The following is a 9,311-nucleotide window of genomic DNA, read 5'->3' on the forward strand; positions in this document are numbered from 1 at the left end:
ACTACTTAAACCTAACTAACCGAAGGATATCACACACATCCATACCCGAGGCAGGATTCGAACCTGCGACCGTAGCGGTTCGCGGTTCCAGACTGAAGCGCCTAGAACCGCTCGGTCACAGCGGCCGGTATGTGGACAGCACACCGCTCTCCCGGCCATCGTCAGTTTCCGAGACCGGAGCCGCTACTTGCCAGTCAAGTAGCTCCTCAGTTTGCCTCACGAGGGCAGAGTGCACCCCGCTTGCCAACAGCACTCGGCAGACCGGATGGTCACCCATCCAAGTGCTAGCCCAGCCCGACAGCGCTTAACTTCGGTGATATGATGGGAACCGGTGTTATCACTGCGGCAAGGCCGTTGGCGAAACTAAAATTCTGCCTACATCTAAATATATGCTCTAAAAACCACCTTTCGGTGGATGGCCTAGAGTACTTGGTTTACACTGTTGCTTCATTCCATTTCTCGTTCTACGTATGAATGCTGTCAGAAAAAACGGCTGCCAATTATCTCCGAATGAACTCCTGTCTCGCCGTCATTTTTTTACCACAGCAGCAAGCAAAGAAAGGAAATTAAGTAATGGATAACCTCATTGGTCAGTATTATACCCTATACTTTTCAACCTTTATATTTGCGACATACCTGAAAGCAGCGCAAAGAAGTTTGGATATGCTGACCATCTAGCACGTACGGTTCAGCACAGATTGTTTAAAAGCGTTGAAAGCACTCTAACTGATTTCACATAATGGAGCCTTATAGCCACTCTCTCTAAAACCGAAGTCAGCAGTTTCCACTTAAACAACAAAGAGGCAAATTATAAACTGGAGGTACATTTGAACGACACAGCGTTTCCCAACCAGATTGAGCCAAATTATTTTGGAATGACTCTTGATAGGACGCTGTCTTCCATGAAGCATCTAGAAAAAAAATTCTTTAAATTAAGCACTCGTAACAAACTTACCCAGAAATTCTGCAGTACTAGCTGGGAAGCGTCAGTGGATATACTTGGAAATTCGTCGCTAGGCTTAGTGTTTTCTAGACTGAATATTGTGCTCCGGTGTGGATGAACAGTCCTCACGTAAATAAGCTAGACACACAGCCCAATACAACCATGAGAATAATTTGCACAAGAACGACTCCCTTGTGCTAGCATCCAACATTCAGCCACGTAGCTCCTGCTCTGTTGAGAATACAAGAACCCCGCCTGAAACAATATTCGAAGATAACGAATAATCTTCAACTTCCTACTCATGAAGATGTTCCCAGGTTGAGAATAAACTGACTTCGTTTCAGAAACTCACCCTGGGACTGGCCCAGCAGCTACTAACAAATTCACTATTGACAGCAAATTGCATGAAATCTGGACTGCAAAGCTCCACATGAAGTGTGGTATCTCATTGATCCTCTGCAGAGACCCAAGGGCTTTGAACTTCCACAGCGTGAGTGCAAGAATTTAAATCGCATCAGAACAGGCCGGCCGGAGTGGCCGTGCGGTTCTGGGCGCTACAGTCTGGAGCCGAGCGACCGCTACGGTCGCAGGTTCGAATCCTGCCTCGTGCATGATTGTGTGATGTCTTTAGGTTAGTTAGGTTTAATTAGTTCTAAGTTCTAGGCGACTGATGACCTCAGAAGTTAAGTCGCATAGTACTCAGAGCCACTTGAACCATCAGAACAGGACAGGGAGTCTGTGCATACAACTAGCACTAATGGGGTAAGAAGCCCATCCCAAGCTGTGACTGTGGACCACCGAATCACACCACCCGGCACATTGTCGAGGAGTGTAAACTGAGAGATTACCTGGCTGACCCAAACGACTTTTTCATGGCCACTGTATGAAGCCTTGACTGGATAATGAGACTGGGAGTTACAATATAAAACCAATTTTTAATGTATTACCTGTATTTATATCTCTTTATGTATTTAATGTGTTGTTGACTGTATTTTACGTACAGTGCTATACGCTAAGTCAATAAATACCGTCATAGCAATTTCGTAAGATGTATGGTGAAATAATTTTGTTGCATTCTCCTCTCTTTTTCTAAATCAGAGATCTTCACCTATTCAACTGCTTCAGTAAGTCCTTTGTTCATCACATCCTAAATCTGCTCGTGATAAGAGCTGGTTCTAGCGTAACAAATACAGAGGGCTACTACATAAAATTCCAGAATGAGATTTTCACTCTGCAGCGGAGTGTGCGCTGATATCAAACTTCCTGGCAGATTAAAATTGTGTGCCGGAGCGAGACTCGAACTCGGGATCTTTGCCTTTCGCGGGCAAGTGCTCTACCACCAGAGCACTTGCCCGCGAAAGGCAAAGGTCCCGAGTTCGAGTCTTGGTCTGGCACACAGTTTTAATCTGCCAGGAAGTTTCACTACATAGAACTGCTCAAAATATCCGTGTCTTTCCATATTTATCGAATTTACTTTATCAGTCCTCTTTGTGTGACTGAAGTGTTCAAATTTGGTTGCTCATCTAGAAATTATACCAAGAACTATGAACATTTGCTGAAATTCAGAACCAGCTCTCATTTGTTGCGACATAGCAGATTTTGTGGGGAACAACTTCCATCACGTAAGCCCACTAAGGCTAGTTTTCATCACTTTCTTCGAAAAGCTTTATGAAGAAATTTAAGTATCTCAGTCCACGTACAAGGTCAAAATACCTCAATATATAGGGTGACAGTTATGGAACTATATGAAATAAGATCCTCATAACTTCTGATCGGCTTGCGCCAGCACTTTCGAACTGCAAGTCTGGCCATGGGCCATGATGGGAATTAGCAAGCACATTATGGTCTGATTTAGCGGCGAAGCCCACTTTCATTTTAATGGGTTCGCGCATTTCGGGGACTGCAAGTCCGCATTTCGAGATCGATAAGTGTCTTCACCTTCAACAGATGACTGTGTGGCTGCAGTTTCCAGTCACAGAAAAATCGGTGCGATATTCCTCGACGGCAGGGTGACTACCGAACGGTACGTGATGGTTTTGGGAGATGATTTCATTCCCATTATCCAAAGTGACCCTGATTTCGACAAGAGGTGGTTCATGCAACACGGAGCTCGACCCCAAAGACGCAGGAGAGCGTTGAATGTCCTGGAGGAGCACTTTGGGGACCGCAGTCTGACTCTGGGGTAGCCAGAGGCCACTGGCATTGGCCTCGACTGGCCGCCATATTCTCAGGATCTGAACATGTGCGAGTCGTTTTTGTGGGACTGCATGAAAGACAAGGTATACAGCAGTAACCCCTAAACCATTGCTGAGCTGAAAACAGCTATTCAGGATGTAAGGTGTCAGGCAAATCCAACACCTTCCATGAAAACCCTGACATGATAAGCAAATTCAGTAGTATGTCACATAGCTCTGAATAAATCGTGACATTAAATTAACCAAAGTTATACGAGTAACGAGTGAGCAAATAGACTACCACAGACTAACACAAGAATGCCTAAATGCATGTCGTACCTTCTTACCGTGAGACCGACGCAGTTCAGAGGGGAGAAACGAGAACAGAAGCCGAGAGCAGAACCGTGTTAGGCTAGAAGGCCCTACGATAAGGGACGGACTGGACACCCACATCGCCGGCCTACCGCTAAGACTACCACCCACACGTTTTAGCGTGAGACTTTTTCGCGTCTCTGTTACATTAGGACCACCTCCCAGCCTATGTTAAAAGCTAGAGCCCTCCAGAAAAACAGTATAGATCTTATGATAACACAAAAAGGGCCACTACCACCCGCAAGTTTTAGCGTGAGACATTTTCGCGTGTCTGTTACATTACGATCACCCCCTGGCCCATGTTAAAAGATAGAGCCCTCCAGAAGAACAGTATAGATCTTACGATAACGCTAAAAGGACCACACCAGCTGCAGGTTTTAGCGTGAGACTTTTTCGCGTCTCTGTTACGTTGCAAACTTTAAAAACATTGCCCCACCACGAAAAGTATAACGTTTCTCATTGGATAGACAGAATTTTTGTAGGCGGAGCTTAAGGTTAACATTGAGACCCTGATTGGTCAGATGAAAACACAGCCAGATAGTTTGTTTTTAAACCAACTTCGGTACATTGTACTAAGGAGAAGAAGGAGTTGCTTCCGAGATGGCGAGGTGAGCGGAGCTGTGCTGCCCGCCGCTGCCCTGACGCTGCCTAAACACCGACAAGGTAATGAACGGACGCGATGCCGCATTTTTGAGCGCATAAAGCTTCACTCATAACTGCAGAACTCTCATCTGTTACACCTCCTTTTTTGCGTAATACTAGTGTCGATCGTCAATTAAAGTTCATGGTGTTCACATTTGCCACTTGAAGTAAAAATCTGAAACGCGATGATTTTTCTGTTATATAGTTATTGAGATGCCACATCAGCCACTGTAATTTACGACAAGTTAGATAAGCTATTAAAGATAATTGAGGGTCACTGTAGACCATTTTGATAATTTTCTCTTTTGTGAAACTTAATTTAAACCTCGATTATAGATGTGTTATGGCATAGGTCATCCTTCAATCCATTGTAGAACTTGGAAACTCATTCAGGGAATATTCGTTCACATTTTTGTTGAACGCAGTTTGTTTTTACCATCCTGTATTAATACACTTCCTTTTATCAACAGTGCAATTTATGAACAATGTTTAGTGAGTAGAATAAAATTTCCAATGGTAAACTTAACTGCTTTTTCGACGTTATTTTACCAGCTAACTAAAAATAGGAAAGCCTTGAACCCCTTCCACTAAATTTAGTTAGTATTAAGATTCTTTTACAGGCAGTGCAGTGGAGTTGACGCTGAGATCTTTAAGTATTTGGTTATATCATAGCTAGTCTCACTGAACTCTTCTGAATTCTACATGTCATGTGTGGTCTGGCGTCTCCTTACCAGCAACAGGTCCCAGGTTCAAACTAGTCAATTCCCTAAAAAAAACACGCTCAGAGCGTCGTTGCGCGAAAGTGGTAGGGAGACACGATATAGAACAAACAGACGCCACCATGAATGTTTAGAAGGAGGTCATCGACAGCATCGATGTTCCGACACTTCAGCGGATTATGCATAATTTCGCTATTCGTCTGCGCCACATCATCGTCAGTGATGGCAGGCACATCGAAAATGTCGTAACCTAAATCTGAACATCTGTAGTGACGTTTAAATGTGAATAAAGTGTGTGCACGCGGTATTTTGTAACTAATTTAACTTTTTTTCATATAATTCAATAATTGTCGCCTTGTAAGTTATTAATATTAATATTAATTAAAATATTGATACAAATGAATAGATAACTTACGAAATACTTTGTCGTAATGAAAACATCGATAACTTACGAAATACTTTGCCCCGGAAAGATACAGATTTCTTATCTGTAATTAAAATGCTGTTTTTCGATAAATACAGTATGTGATCAAAAGTATCCGGACACCCCCAAAAACATAAGTTTTTCATATTAGGTGCATTGTGCTGCCACCTACTGCCAGGTACTCCATACCAGCGACCTCAGTAGTCATTACACATCGTGAGAGAGCAGAATGGGGCGCTCCGCGGAACTCACGGACTTCAAACGTGGTCAGGTGATTGGGTATCACTTGTGTTACACACCTGTACTCACGATCTCCACACTCCTAACTATCCCTAGGTCCACTGCGCATTTTATTTATAGGAAATAGGGGATGAGGAAGTAAAGGAAACGGATGGGTGGGAAACTCGTGACATACAGCCGCACAGAGTGTTGGTAATGCTACGGCGAAAGTTGAAAATATATACCGGAACGGGACTCGAACAGTGATTGTCAGCTTCTCTACAATAGTTGCCTTAATCACCTTTAAAAAAGGAAAAGATAAGAAAAGAAAAGAAAATGAAAATGAAAAAAAAAATGGACTTCAAGGAATAAGACTTCAATGCCTCCCACCTCCAATTCCGGCGATGTGCTCATAGGAATGAAATTGTTTTTATGTTCATCTGTTTTATTTTTTATTTTGTTTTATATATTTATATTTTTTGTGATTTACAGTTGAAAAAGCACAACATAAAGAAACTGAACGCGCCACTCAACACATCCAAACACAAAACGGCTCCCAGTGCCACCTAGATGTAACGCATTCACTAACAAAACAAAACGGGCATCCATGTTGGCTTCTCGCTAACTTAAAAGTGATGTTTAGTCCCCCGAGTACGTCGGGCACGAACGTAATGTCCTGAACCATGATCTATCTTATCGCTTCACTTCTCGCACCTGGAACCCAGCTAGCCTGATGGTCTGTGAATAACGAAACCAAGTAATTGGGAATACATGTTGTACTGTATATTTTACGTACCTCTGCAGAATCATATGTTGCTCTTGCACTATGCACCAGAAGTCCAAAACATCCTTGTCATCAGCACCATACAGGCAATACGTCGCTGTCCACTTTATCTAGTTCACGGCGTTTGTCTAGACCAGGGCCGGCCAAACGCTGCTCAGTGTGCAGACGTGCGGAAGTGCTGCACATGTGCGCACGTGTGCGACAGCGACATCTGTTATTAGACATGTGTCCTAAATGTACGGCGGTGGCTCCACTTCCCTGTTTATGTGGTACAAGCAAGAGCGCAACATACCCACTCTCTTTTACCCCTGGTAACCGTAACCCTAACAGAGAAGTACTGAGAAATGGCAGATACCGTGAAAAAGCAAAGGACGGGAGATCTATGTTCTCAGTCGTTTAAAAATGACTGGGAACTGCAATTCTTTTTTGTAGCCGTTGTTGAAAACTCACAGCGTTTACTATGCCGCGGGATAATAGGCTGCCAATGTAAGTTTTCAATTGAAAGACACTACAATACATATCACAAAGACGAGTGCAGTGTACTCAAGAGTGAAGTACGGCAAGCAAAATTAAATGTCCTTAAGAAAATGGAGGAGACAGATCGACTCGATTATCATTTCTCATGACCAGTGATAACCGTGTTTGGATTTATTCCTTTCATTATTAAAAATTAGTGGTCTCACGGTTCTAGGCGCGCAGTCCGGAACCGTGCGACTGCTACGGTCGCAGGTTCGAATCCTGCCTCGGGCATGGATGTGTGTGATGTCCTTAGGTTAGTTAGGTTTAAGTAGTTCTAAGTTCTAGGGGACTAATGACCACAGCAGTTGAGTCCCATAGTGCTCAGAGCCATTTGAACCATTAAAAATTAGTGTTTACTAACTGCGCATTAGTGCCTCATTCCGCTTCATGTTACATTATTATCAGGAAAGTTGGTTCAAAATGGTTCAAATGGCTCTGAGCACTATGGAACTTAACTTCTGAGGTCATCAGTCGCCTAGAACATAGAACTAATTAAACCTAAATAACCTAAGGACATCATACACATCCATGCCCGAGGCAGGATTCGAACCTGCGACCGGAGCGGTCAGACGGCTCCAGACTGTAGCGCCTAGAACCGCACGGCCACTCCGGCCGGCTAGGAAAGTTGGTCATTAAACCGATTGTTCCAATGTGTACTTACATTTAGGGTTTTTTTTCTTTAATGTGTGAAGGGCTACGCTCAGCTGAAGTCGATAAAACGTAACATTTATCTAATTGTCGGCTATTATGCAGATTTCAGACGGAGCTGATGAAAGATGTAGCAATAATGGTATTGCAATAACAGGTGATCATCAAGAGGTCTGCGGTTATCATTCTGTTCAGAGGTCAGTGAGGCAGAAATTATGTGGGTGTAATGAGGGCACCGAGAATTAGTTATAGAAAACCTTGCATTAGCTTAATGTTATGTGAAACCATGAATAAGGTTCGTTGAAATTCGCTAAGTGCTCTCTTTGTTAAATACTAGATCAAAAACATTACTCGTATTTACGTGCCGTCAGTCAAGCTGCCTTAATAAAAACCCACGGTTGTTAACTGTATTACTTGTCGTACTGGGTTAAACTGTTAACATAAAAGTAGAAGTCTCAATGAGTAGACTGTGACAGTATTTTAAATGTTTAATACGCGAAATACCTTCCCATGGTTGGCTCGGAAAGACCACTAGAATGCGCCGGTACAGAGTATCCGAGCAAGTGGATAAAGCGACATCTGTGCGTAGAAACATGCACTACATGAACGCTGACGGCTGCGGCGTGCACGCTGTGACCCGGAAGTTGCACATGTGCAGGAGCACCGCACGCGTGCAGAATTTCTGGCTGGCCCTGGTCTAGGCTGTGGGAAAGTACACTCCTGGAAATTGAAATAAGAACACCGTGAATTCATTGTCCCAGGAAGGGGAAACTTTATTGACACATTCGTGGGGTCAGATACATCACATGATCACACTGACAGAACCGCAGGCACATAGGCACAGGCAACAGAGCATGCACAATGTCGGCACTAGTACAGTGTATATCCACCTTTCGCAGCAATGCAGGCTGCTATTCTCCCATGGAGACGATCGTAGAGATGCTGGATGTAGTCCTAAGGAACGGCTTGCCATGCCATTTCCACCTGGCGCCTCAGTTGGACCAGCGTTCGTGCTGGACGTGCAGACCGCGTGAGACGACGCTTCATCCAGTCCCAAACATGCTCAATGGGGGACAGATCCGGGGATATTGCTGGCCAGGGTAGTTGACGTTCTAGAGCACGTTGGGTGGCACGGGATACATGCGGACGTGCACTGTCCTGTTGGAACAGCAAGTTCCCTTGCCGGTCTAGGAATGGTAGAACGATAGGTTCGATGACGGTTTGGATGTACCGTGCACTATTCAGTGTCCCCTCGACGATCACCAGAGGTGTACGGCCAGTGTAGGAGATCGCTCCCCACACCATGATGCCGGGTGTTGGCCCTGTGTGCCTCGGTCGTATGCAGTCCTGATTGTGGCGCTCACCTGCACGGCGCCAAACACGCATACGACCATCATTGGCACCAAGGCAGAAGCGACTCTCATCGCTGAAGACGACACGTCTCCATTCGTCCCTCCATTCACGCCTGTCGCGACACCACTGGAGGCGGGCTGCACGATGTTGGGGCGTGAGCGGAAGACGGCCTAACGGTGTGCGGGACCGTAGCCCAGCTTCATGGAGACGGTTGCGAATGGTCCTCGCCGATACCCCAGGAGCAACAGTGTCCCTAATTTGCTGGGAAGTGGCGGTGCGGTCCCCTACGGCACTGCGTAGGATCCTACGGTCTTGGCGTGCATCCGTGCGTCGGTGCGGTCCGGTCTCAGGTCGACGGGCACGTGCACCTTCCGCCGACCACTGGCGACAACATCGATGTACTGTGGAGACCTCACGCCCCACGTGTTGAGCAATTCGGCGGTACGTCCACCCGGCCTCCCGCATGCCCACTATACGCCCTCGCTCAAAGTCCGTCAACTGCACATACGGTTCA

The 9,311-nt window shown here is 45.2% G+C and overlaps 1 pseudogene; it reads right to left on the bottom strand.

Moving 5' to 3' along the window:
- Positions 1–241: 241 nt before the first annotated feature.
- LOC126300139 (5S ribosomal RNA) lies at positions 242–359 on the bottom strand (annotated as a pseudogene).
- Positions 360–9,311: the final 8,952 nt, after the last annotated feature.

This window comes from Schistocerca gregaria, chromosome X, assembly GCF_023897955.1.
Source record: "Schistocerca gregaria isolate iqSchGreg1 chromosome X, iqSchGreg1.2, whole genome shotgun sequence".
NCBI lineage: Eukaryota > Metazoa > Arthropoda > Insecta > Orthoptera > Acrididae > Schistocerca > Schistocerca gregaria.